The sequence below is a fragment of the Camelus ferus genome, chromosome 1 (genome assembly GCF_009834535.1).
Source record: "Camelus ferus isolate YT-003-E chromosome 1, BCGSAC_Cfer_1.0, whole genome shotgun sequence".
NCBI lineage: Eukaryota > Metazoa > Chordata > Mammalia > Artiodactyla > Camelidae > Camelus > Camelus ferus.
The window spans coordinates 122,009,117-122,022,108 of NC_045696.1; positions in this window are offsets into that span (position 1 = coordinate 122,009,117).

The following is a 12,992-nucleotide window of genomic DNA, read 5'->3' on the forward strand; positions in this document are numbered from 1 at the left end:
TAGTGGCTACGTACTTTACATTCCCACCAACAGGGTACAAGGGTTCAAAAGCTATACTTCAAGTCTTTATTTTGCATTCACTTTAAAAACATTGTTACTATGTAGATAATTCTGGTTGACATTTTTCCTTCAGCTCTGCAGAGATGTTGTTGTACTTTCTCCTCGTTTTTGATTTCTAGCAATGTTTGCTTCCAATCCTAATTTTTCTTGCTCTATATGCAGTGTTTCATTTTTTCACTAATTGCCTACAAGTTTTTCTCTTTATACTTGGTTTTTCATTGCTAGTCTGTGAGGTACATGGCCATATCTATCTTCTATTTGTTTTGCTTGGGGTTCAATGAGCTTTTGATCTGACATTTGTTTGCCTTTCATGACTTTTAGAAAATTCCTGGCCATTTTCCCTTCAAATATATTTTTTTCCCTTTCTTCTTAACTTCTTCTATTTTGATTTTTCCAGTTACCTACAGTAAACCTTTAGACACTGTCCTGTGGGAAGTTGTCAGCTATTGAATGCTCAGTTGTCATTTTTTTCTGTTTGTCTTTGCTTTCCATGTGGTTAAACTGGTATTGCTCTATCTCAGGCTCTCTGATTTTTTCCACCAATTTGTCCACATCGGTTTAGTTCATTCCATTAAAATAATTCTTAACCACTGATACTGGTGCTTTACTTTTTATAGGATTTTCGTTTAACTCTAAAAGTAGTTGCCATTTCATTTCTCATATGTTCATGTGTGTTCTTCACCTTCCCACTAGATCCTTCAACATAATAATAATAGCGATTTTTAAATCCCTGCCCTGTCTGATTGTTCCAACATTTGGTCTATCTCTGATTTTGGTTCTGTTCCTCATTTTATCTCATTATGATTCATAGTTTTAACATGTTCTGTTTTTCTGCTTGACTCCATTTTTATTGTATGCTTGGCATTGTAAAAAAGTAGATATTGAGATAATAATTTATGTTTGAAAAGTTTCAGTTAGGATGATTGTGGGGGGCACTGATCCAATGCAGCTGTACCCCGCCTGGCTGGGCTCTGCTGTTGCTGCAGCTACATCAAGCAGACAGAAAGCTTCCCATTCCTCCATTGGAACTCCGCCATGGCATTGCTCTGAGTGGCAGGTCTGAGGATTTCCTGAGTATTCCTGTTCCACCCTCAACTGTTAGCAGACCTGCTGACCTGTCTTACAGACAGTCTCTCTCTGTGCCCTTGACCTATTCCAATGGTAGACTGCTGCTTTTGTTACTCAGTGCAAGGCTTTGTTGCGTGCTTACAGGCTCCTGGGTTCTCCAGGTCTTCCTGCTGCCCCTCAAACCTTGGGAAGTGCAGTCAGCCTGTCCAGCCAAGGATGTCACACATCTTCTTCCTGACACCTTCCTGACACCTGCTGTTTCTTGTGAGCACCTGATGGAGGCCAATGGGACATTTTTTATGAGTATGTGTGGATTCCTCTTATGTCAAGTTTCTCAAGATTCTAGCCATTACTCAGTCGTCAAGAAATTCATTAACATTTTATTTAATTTATTCTAATCTCTAAAATTTACTAGTGGTCAAAAAGTTTATGTGGCTTCTCAAAGGAGATTTGGACCCTTTGGAATTCAGTTTATATTCCTACCTTGTGACATAACCTGTAGTGGATTTTTAAAAGCATGATTTTGTAGATTATTTGGTCCTTTCTTGTTTTTCAGACTGTGACAATATTTTTTAGGGCATTTTGGATTCTTAGCAATTTGGAACACAGATCTCATTTCTTTTGATGAGTCAGTCTAGCTTTACCAGTTTCACAAAGTACCAACATTTTGGATGCTTTGATCCCATTACTGTATATTGGTTTCTGTTTCATTAAGTATGCTTTCATTTTTATTTGGTTTATTCTACTTTGTATTGTATCACATGGTAGAGATTGATATTTAGCTTGTCTTCAACTTTAATTCTTTACTAGCATGTGGCTCTGGGACATGAATTTCACTGAAATTAGTGATTTGTTGCATCCTGAAAGTTTGATGTATAGTATTATCAGTATTTTTCATTTAAAATATTTTATAATTTTCAAATAAAATTTTCTTTGACCTATAGGTTATATATATATATATATATATTATATATATATATAAATTTCTAGTTGTATTTTTATCATCATTTTTAAACATTGTATTATGATGAATCCATACACTTGGCTTGACTTTAATTCTTGAAGTTGAAAAAATGTTTTCAACAGTGTTTGATCAGTTATCACATGAAACTCCAGTCCTGGCCAACATCCTGATTACATCCTTGTGAGAGACTTTGAAGCTCAAGGCCTGGCTCAACAATGTTCCAATTCTTGACCCATAGAAACTCTGAGATAATGAATGTTTGTTGTTTTAGCTGCAAGTTCTGTGATAACTTTTTATCTAGCAATATATAACTACTAAGGGGGCTTTTAAAAAAATAGCTTCTCAAGTTCCAGTCCTATGTGATTCTTTAAGTTTAGGATGTTAACCAGAATATGTGGAGTTTTTTTTTTTTTTAACTCTCTGTGTAACTCTTTTATTACAATCTATCTGGATTGTGAATCACTGCTCTAGGTCATACCCCTCCCTTCCCCCAAAACTTTTATATTGTTAGCAGAATATTCTTACTAAAACTCATAAATGACCACGCTTTTTGTGTTTTAATCTCAATGATTACACATTACTAATAAAATAAACTTCTGACTAGCCAGCAGAGAGCACAACACCCTTAACTCTCAGGCTGCTATGTATCCCCCATATACTCTACTAGTCACCCCACAAAAGGCGTTGTAAACAATATGCAGCTGGTCCTCCTTGCAGACTCTTTCCTGTCTCCACGCATTTGCAACACTTGTTTCAACTTAGAATTTTCATTCTCTAGCCCAGCTCCCATCAAACTGCAAACTGCTCATCTACAAAATATAAATAAAAATGTGCCTCCTCTATGAATCACATAACTATTTTGAGACTTGTCTCCTTGTGACATAAATAATTTTTATAATTTGTCTCTTGAGCAGTAGATTGTGGACATTTGCATAGCCTAGACCCAATTTCATCAATCTGTGTTTACAGCAGCATTGTTAAAAATGAGACATCCGTCATACACAAAGAGCAAACTCAAGCCACAAGATTGTTATTCAATGAAATATAGAATAAATTTTTTAAAAATGTGTTCAGCCCTAGTTGTTCATAAAGTGCTATACACACCATCATGTTATTGCCCTTATTCTTAACATATATTTTTCCTAGTTCAGTATTTTATATATCAAATAATATGGTTGATTTTCATTATTGCTTTCAAGTTTTATATTGTATCATTGTTTTCAAATGCCCACCAGTGAGTAACCAGCAATCTAGTAAAGGTTCTTAGGAGATCTGTGAGACCCCAAGAGGGGCATAACTCTTAGGATTAAAGTTAGTGCCAAGTACAATTTTGAAAATCGTAGCATAGATAAACAAAATTATAGTGTATAGCATAGAGAAATGTACACAAAATGTCATGGTAGCTCACAGAGAAAAAAATGCGACAATGAGTGTGTGTATGTCCATGTATGACTGAAAAATCGTGCTGCACATTGGAATTTGACACAACACTATAAAATGATTATAAATCAATAAAAAAAATGTTAAAAAAAAAAAAAAGTTAGTGCAAAGTAAGACATTGTCAACCCCTAACCCCAGCTCCCGCCCCCAGCGCCCTCCCGGCGGCCGGTTCCGGAGCCGCTGCGCCGCGCGGAGCCGCCGCCCAGGGCGCGGGCGGGGGGGGGGGGGGGGGCTGCGCGCCGCCGGCCGGGCCGCTGTGCCGATCTTCACGGGCGCGACGGTCCGAACCGAGCCGGCTCCGCGGCGGGGCCGCCGGCGGAGGGGCGACAGCGGCGTCCTGCGTGTCCGAGCCGGGCAGCCGCTGCTCCGCACAGCGCCCCGCCCCCGCCCGGGGTTTGCGGAGACAGAGCAAGAGGCTGTGTTTATGGTCAGTAAAAACATTCTGCTGCCCAGGGGAGAGGGTTGGGGGGAGGAAGATAACGCCGGTTCTAGATGTTGTTTGCTCTGTAGGCTGCGTTATTTTGAGTCTTTTAGAGGGATGGCCCCTGGGTGACCCAACTTGAAGAGTTTTCTTAAGCTCGCAGGTGGAGGAGACGTTTACTGCAGCGAGTGGATTGTGAGAACAGTGGCAGCCCTGCACCCCCCAGCTGACGTTAAAGTTTGCTAAAAGCATGTAATTTCTTGATCACTCGGGTTTTGAAGATGACTGTTATTTCCAGTGTATTCCAGGACCAGCTGCATCATGTGGTGGTGTGCAAAGTGCTTTATTTCAGGGTTAGCTTTTTGACTTCCCCGTAGTGTGCTTAAAGACCTCAAGGTGTGTTTAAAAGCTTTGGATTGAAATTTTCTCCTGAATGCTTTGGATGCTTATAGACTAATTTGGTAATTTAGAAAATATCCGCATATTCCATGTCATGATTGTTGCCTTTCTTTCCTTTGTCCCTCTGACGTCTGACTGTGGAGCCACGCTTAGCTTTGTCCTGTCTTCTGTTTGGTCTGGATGATGCTTTGTAGGTTGACTTCTGCTTTACACTCGCGGTGTTCATTTGCCAGAGAAACGTTTCAAGTTAGGAGCTTCTAGGAGGCGTTTAGCTTAAACTATTGTAGCTGCAGACCCTCTATAGGGCCTTTTCTTTAACGTCTGTGTTTACGTTCTACATACGGCTTCTAACAAATCACTTCTGTGTCCGTTTTCACTTTTTGTTAGACACTGATTTCTATGAAGTGGAAAATAAGACAAACCACATGAGGCAGTTTAAACTACTGATAAGCAGTGGTATGTACGACAGCCTCTGCTTTTCAAACGTGAAACAGTGAGAATAGAAACTGGTGTAGCCTGATGATTGAAGAAAAAAGTTAAGTTTACTTTTTATCTTCGTGGGCTAAGACCCTTGTTAAACAAAAATTTTCTAAATTCAGAACTCTAGAGTCATCTTAAAAGTATCATTTTGCATTAAACATTGGCTAAAAGGCTACTTAGTTTTTGATGTGATTTTATTTAATATATAGTATTTTTATCTACAAGTCAGAGCTATTTATGGTCCAGTTGGTAAGGAGTTTATATGAGGGTGATGTGTAGAATAGAACACATTCAGGTTCTCATATGAGAGGATGGATATGTTTGTGTCCATAAGGAGACATCGTAGTGGATTTTTAGGTACTGAATCCTTTTTCAGTTGCTCCCCCATCCAATTTGTCAATCTCTATATTGCATTAGTTTTTCTTGCACTTAATGTGAGGAGGGGGAAGCTGGAAAGGAGAATTCATGTGTTTAGAGTCATAAAACTTAAACTTCCCTAGTGCCTCCAGTTCTAGCACGTGCCCCAGCCTGTGCTGTGTTTGTAGGAAGACATCATGAACTTTCTAGAGTTCAGTAAGTGTCTATATAGACATGGGCTCACGTATATAGAAGTGCTTTTCTTTCTTATTTGTAACCACATTAGAAATATATCAGAAGTATCATGATTAGGTATAGCCTAATGAATTTCTATGTATGTGTTTTACTTTTTAAAAATCATATGTTAATGAGTTATTGTCTTTTTCTCCTAAAAAAAATTAATTGGTGTGTATGAGGGGTCAAAAGGTATTTTAACTGTAGCTGTAAATTTAGTCCCATAATGTTTTGGTTTAATGAAGTCATACTTTAAATGAACTTTAGATTATGACAGGTTTTTTACATTGAAAAATCTGGTATAAATGCTTCGCTCCAGGCATTATATAGAAACAAGTTTCCTGGAAGTTTGGCCAAAAGTTACAAAAGTATCAAAGCTTAAGCTGTTTCACTTCTACCAGCAAGTAAGGACCTGTGAAATTAATGAGAAAGGCTTTTTTTGTCTTTAGCTTTAAGGGGCTCGGACTCTTCAGCTTTTTAACTGAGATTGATACTCCAGTTAGCGGTCTCATTTTAAGAAGGCCCATTTCATCCCCTACATTAACAGTGCCTTCCCTGTGTATGTGCAGGGCCTCTCTGAGTAGCAGGGTTTGAGGGAAGTGGGCATCAAAGCACCTCTCAGTTTTCTGATCTCCTTTTTATAACTTGTTTAAAGTGTTCCAGGGTGTTTATGATCTGGTATCTTTTAAATTATCCTACAGACTTGCAGGCTGGGGCAGTCAGGGTGAGGGACACTTCTGTGATGTCTGCTGTGTATCTGGTACTGTGTTCAAAGTGTCACTTTTCAACAATTATGAGAGTGTTCCATTTGAAGAAGCAGGCTTAAAGAAATAATTTTTCTATCATCATGCACCTGCTAAGTGGTGAACTACACATTCAGACCCAAACCGGTTTGGTCTCAAAGGCTGAGCTTTTTATTCATTGACCCTCATATCTCTTTAAAAGCAGTTTTCATGTTTTAGCCTAAAGGTGGCCTCTGGACTGACCACCTTAGAGATGTGTTTTGTTGATTTGCAGTGTCTTTGAATTTCAACTAGTGATCAGCATTGAAAAACTGGGAAATTTCTCGATGAGGCTTATGGATTTCTGGATTTTTAGGGATGACTTGAAAATCCAGTCACTGGTAGGCTGTGTTCCCACCTTCTGGGGCAGAGTGGTGGGGCAGTATCTGCCGTTTGTAGATCGGGGTGTGTGTGCAGTCAGCGCGGTCCCCTCACCCTGGCTGGTGACGTGCGTGGCCTACGGCACTGATGTTCTGTTACCCGCCTCAGTCCTCGTAGGTGTGTCATTCACGTCTCTGCCCCAGCTTCCCCTTGCATGGATGACTCCAACCTTTAAAAACAAAACGTTTTTTTGGACTGTGACCACTTATGCAACTTCTAATATATTGCTTGTATTCTTAATTTATTCAGAAGTCCTAAAAATTTGTTAATAAAACCTGTGGTATACATAATACTTTTAATCCAGTGTTAGCTTGTTAGGTATTTTTTAAAACTTTGTTTTTTATAATAGTAACAATTTGCAAGTTCTAAAGAATGATGATTATAATTTTTCCACATCTCTTCATCTCAGTGAGCAAATAAAAAACCCACTACTTTTTTACTGGGATGAGACTCACAAAAAAAGAAATTGATTGAAGATCATATAAATAACTTTTTTGGCTGTTTTTGATGGAAGTTTTTCTGAAATGTATTACATATTTATTGTGTCCCTAAAGTGGACTGAGTTTAATCTTTTCTTAAATGTTTGAAGTTTAGTATAAGAACAACTTATTGTTTTCAGCTCTCTTGTAGTTTCTGTTTTTTATTTTTCCAGAAACAACTGAATGGGCATTCTAAATTTACACTAGACGATGGTGTTTCTTATTCTTGTATCTAGTTTTAATACTATTTCCAACTTTTTATTTAAATTTCCTGATTTTCCTGCAACCTTGAGGATGTCACCTTCTGATTTAACTGTTTCTAATATAATTTCTGTGGGGAAAGTAATCATACTTGACATTTGCCTGTAAAGTGGAATAAATAAATTCTGAATCTTCTGTGCAGTAAGATATATGAGCTTTAGTCATTTTTTTTTTAAACACCTGTTTTGGCTGTGTAGAGTTTAGTGTTGAGATTGCCCTGTTACTTTGTAAATAACTGGGATGATGTATTAGTTAAAGTGAGGCAAAGTAGGATGGAGAGAAGAAACTGATGAATAACCAGAAAGACACAGCAAATAAAATGCACATTCCTTAGGCTTCGGGTAGATCATTTCTGAGATTTGAATCCTGAGTACTCTGGCTCTAAACTAATACACTAGGTTATTGATATTAAACATAGCCTAAAATGTCTGATTGTAATACGCTCTCCAGAAATGTAAATTATCAGTGAAGAAAAAGTACTTTCTGTATTTAAAGGAAAGATTAAGCACGAGGTAGATGACAGGGGCTCTGGATGTTCTGTTTTGCTGTTAGTTTGTAGTAAGTCGCTGCTGTGTTTTACATTACAGGTTTGGTGACCATGATTCACATGAAGTGAAGTTTCTTGTTCATCTTTGAATTTTACTACATTCTAATGGTCTGGAAAATTTTGCCAAAGTTAGAGGTATATATTTAGGGTGGCCTAGCTTCAAATGCAGTCTATATGGGGTATCAAAAAATGGAGTTTGTTTACATGGAGAGATTTGGGGGCAGGGCAAGGGCAGTCACTGGCTATAACTGCTAACACAAAGTTTAATGAGAGGCCTATGTGGCCACTAGTTGCAGGAAACAAATTGTAGGTGCGAAAGGCTGTGAACAGAGAAACACACGGTGCCTTCAAGTCCAAGCCCCAAGTCGCAGGGCACTCACTCCAGGCTGCAGGACTTGATTTGTGTTTTGTGTTTTCACATGAGCAAGTCTGTGTGACATGCTTGGGCAAACAGCCCCCGGGTTTTTTTTTAAAGAAGGATTTGATTTATTGAATGATTGTTACTAATTCTCCTAGCAACTCTGAAGTCTGCTTGTTCTGAATGAAACCCCAGCAGGGCTAGCCCTCACGTAGTTGAGCGGCCCAGCTGCACAGCAGCTGGAGGAAGCCGTGCTCAGGGCGCATGGGAAGCGCGGGGCGGCCCCCCCGAGTCAGATCCCCGGAAGGCGGTGGCCCTGCCGCCCGGCAGCGCGCAGGCCTCGGCTCGGTGCTCGTGGGGCCAGTCCTGTCCTGGCCGGGCTGCGGCAGCAGCAGCGCTGAGACCAGTTCTCAGGGAGTGCGCGTTCCTTTTGCTGTTGGGTGAATTCATCCCGAAGCTACTGCGGTTCCAACTCAACAGCGTGGGAACGTGCGCAGGGAGGGCTCTGCTGCTCAGTCCCCAGACTTTCTGGTGTGTCTGTGACTCCAGGAGTCATGACGCCACTGCCTGGAGGGGGAAGAGACGTGAAAAACACAGTTTGTCGGAGTAGACAGAAATGCCAAGACCTAAAACTAGAGTTCCAGTTATGTGTTTAGCTGCAGTTGAAATGAGAATTTATTCAGCAGGAAGGACATCAGCCAGCTGGGGGGAGGCTTTCTGAGGCAGCAGGGAATGGCATGGAGTCTAGTGAGGAGCGTGCAGGTTTACCTGCCTGGAGTGCGGAATCCAAGGCAGGAAATGAGGGGAGATGCTAACAGGACCATGGTAACTGCGACTCTGATTATTCACGTAACAGGCCACGATGACCGTGAGGCAGAGTATTTGGAATTTTGGTTGGTTGAGCAGTTGGGATATAACACAATAGGAAATAAATTAGCTGCTGGATGAACTGGGTGATTGAGTCCTGGATTAAGGTAGTGATTGCAGGAATAAATAAGAGTAGAACAAGACATTACATGGAAGAAAAACTGGTCAAACTTGGCAAATGTTTAATGTGAAATTATCAAAATTTCTTGAGGGCTCACTCTCTGGGTTGAATTTGGACCACAGACGCTGTTGTTTTGGGAAGAGTCTGATTTTATAAAACTTTGAGGAACTCAGTCTTTGAAGTTGAAAATGTCTAAAATTCTGAATCCAGATAGGAGGTTATAGGTTGGGGTTTGGGTCAAAGCCCGATTTTATCCTACTTGCAAGCTAATACTTTTGTTGGGGGTTGGTTAAAACTTTGCACAGTCCTTCAGTAACCTGTGCCTAGTCATTTGGGAAGCTTTAGTCCAGATAGTTGGGAGGTAGAAGTTTGGTGAATTTGGAGAGGAGGGGAGAAATTAGATGTAAAGATACATTATCAATTATATTTCTCCTTTACAGGTATATATTTACTCTCCTTAAGTTGGAATTAGACACTTCAGGTCAAGAATATGCTTGATACCATTGATTATATGTGAATTGTAATTCCTGTTTCACAGACAAGGTGGAGGAAACTGTGATCTCTGCATTGGAGGCAAGTGTATATGTATGATTTGTGGAGCAGAATTACCTTTTCATTCATCTCTTCTTGCATTGTTGATGGCAAAGGATACACACATACACATCTTTGAACTTTGAACTTTGGATTTAGTTTTCAAAAGAACACAGGTAGAATCTTATACTTGGGAATTGAGTGGGATATTTATACACTGCTTCTTTTCCTAAGAATTAAGTAGGTTAAGTTTGTAAAAATGGTGAAGAAACTGTAAAGTGCTTTGCAAATATTGTTAAAATCATGCTGTTTCCAGACCTAGTTTCTTTTGGAATCCATCGGTTAGAAAATACGGATAAATAAATGTATTTTTAGAAGTTGAAATACTGGAACATCATTACCAAACATCATCTAATAGAATTGAAAAATTCCTAATTCCTTCTCCAATATGATTTTATCACTTTTTAATATTCATCATTCAGTCTATTAAAATGCCTGTTATGAGTTTACATCATAGTATTTATAAAGTTTTGTATCCTTCAAGAAATTAACCTGTATTAAAAATGTATATGCAGAGCAGAGCCCGCAGCACTTGTAGGAGGTGGAGAGGCGGTTCGGTTGTCACAGCTGGAGGGGTGCTCCCAGCACCCAGTGCCTAGAGGCCAGAGATGCTGGTAGACAGCTTACATGCTTAGGACAGCCCCCAGCAACAACGAATTATCTGCCCCAAAATGTTTGAGGTGCTGAGGTTGAGAAACCTTGCCCTAGCAGAGATTTGTCACTGTTGTCACTGTCTTCTTTGTCTTTTTTGCATTGTTGTTATTTCCCAGGGCTTGCTGTCTTAACTGATTACTCCAGTTGCGTAAGCTTCCCATATCCTTACCCTGTGAAGCCTCCCTCTTCCAGTTCTCAGGCACTGCAGTCAGAACAAGTGGCCTCTGCTTTCCAGGGTTGCCCGTGCTTCTCTTCATCTCTGAGCTTGTGTTTGGGAAGAATATCTGATTCTGTTAATTTATAGCAGTGATGGAATGATGGCCCATGGGGATTATCTCAAAACCAGACCAAGCCAGTTGCTTGTTAACCCAGAAGAGCCTGGATTAGAAGGGTTTTAGTTTCTGTGGAGGAAGATTTTTAAGGCACTTAAGCAGCAACTTACTCTGCAAATGTAGCTTCACAATTAGTTCTACTCAGCTTCAACTTTTCACAATTTATTTTCCTCAAACTTTTAACTCGGAAGTCCTAAAAAATCTTCATATCTTTCTCATAACTCCATCCCTCTCTCCCTTTATTTTCATCTGTAACATTTTTGGCAGAATTGTTTTATTTACACATCCAGATTTCCTGGAAAGAGACAGAGGCAGATGGTTTGAGGTGCAATATGGGAGAAAGGTGAGGTTATGAGGGTGGGTTTAGGATATACTGCAGGATGTGGGATAGACAGATATCAACATTGGGGGAGTGACCAGAGCCATTGTGTGTGTGTGTGTGTGTGTGTGTGTGTGTGTGTGTGTGTGTGAGTGTGTATGTTAGATGGTTGAAAGTTACAGTCCTTTATGTGGGTTGCTAATGTCTCTCCTTGTGTCTGCACTTACTTGAAATGGTGTACAGGAGTTTCAAATTAGTGTGGAAATCTAAATTATGTACATGTTTCCACTTTTGGATTTTTAAGTTATATTTCATAAGTGGATGTAATTTAATACATTCAGTATTAAATCAATGTTTTATGTCCTTTGTGATTGATTTAGTTTATAATTTATAGTTTATTATTTCACTTTGTGCCAGCTAACTGTATTAGTTTTAATTCTTAGAGACTAGCTTGTCTGAAAAAGTGGGTGGGTTGGAATATGCGTATAACTGTAGACACACTCTCCTATCTTGAACTTTCACTTGTAGCTCTTTGGTGTAGATATTTGTAGAAAATAATTTGACTAGTTTCTAATGAAGAAATAGATAATGTAGCTAGGTTTGAAGTCGCATTGTAGAAGTCGCTTCTCCAAGACTGCAGCAGTAAAGGCACTTAAGTATGTTGCTGAAACATAAGACAAGACTGTTCCTTGAAATCTGCCTTTGTCCTACAAGAGAACAGCTTTGTTAATGGAATTTAGTTCTTTAAGATCAGAGTGAATACATAAATGTTAGAAGCCTTGGTCAGCACAGTGTGATGCCTAAGACATGGTTGATGTCTCAAGTTCCTTAGGAAGAAAATACAATTTTATGTTGGGGAAAATGCTCTTGTTATCTGGTTTTTAAATTGCACAAGTGAAAAGGCTGTACAGAACACCTCAATTACAAGTGATTTTTCCTGAGGAATGGGAATGTGCCAGCCTTAGCTTATTCTTACAGATCGTCTCATATATTGTAATTGAGTTTTCCTGTAAACACGAAGATCTGTGATGTCAAAAGATTTTTGCAGATTTTCTTCCTCTATTCATAATATTGTCTGATCAACTTTCTTTCATAGAAAAGGAACATGATTCACTTTGTTTCTTATGTAATATTGCTCTCCCACACAAAGATGGCACTGAGCCACCGTCAGTGAGCTGTGCGGATGGTCTCTTCTCCTCTGATGTCAATGGCATGTTCATTCTATGTTTTTTGCCCTGTTACATTTAATTTAGATCAGAACAGAAGATCGTAGGCTTTAGATTTAGGAGTTAGGAAGGAAGCTTTTGTTTGCAGGCATTCCTGGGAAGCAAGATGCTGTCCCCTGATGGAACATGAGAAATAACCCTAAGGGCTGGCACTTAGGGCATACTTACTGTATGCCAGGTTTCTGGATGGAGTTGATACACCAAATGCCCAGGTTAGGGTGTATCAACTCACATTCCACAACATCTCTGTAAGGCTCTGTTACTCTCATTTTATAAATGAGGGAACAGGATCAGGGAGGGTAAGCTATCCAAGTCAGAAAAGCCCTTTAGCTATTAACTGGGGAAGCCAGGATTTGAATGTGTTCAGTCTGGCTCCAGAATTCATGCTCTTAAAAACTTAACTACCTCTAAGAAACATATGCTTTAAAAAATATAATGAGTTTGTTAGATTCTGCCTCTGTAAGAAGGTTGGATCATTTTACAATCAGAGCATAATTGAGGCTCTTTGTGCTTAGAGTATTTGAGCCATTTGGCTTTTGGTCGGTCAAGTTCTTTGCAAGGTTTTTGGTTGTTTTCATTTTTGATGTTAGAAAGTGTTTGCAATTAAGAGAGGGTAAGCAGCTTACAGAAACATTTTATGCACAATACCAT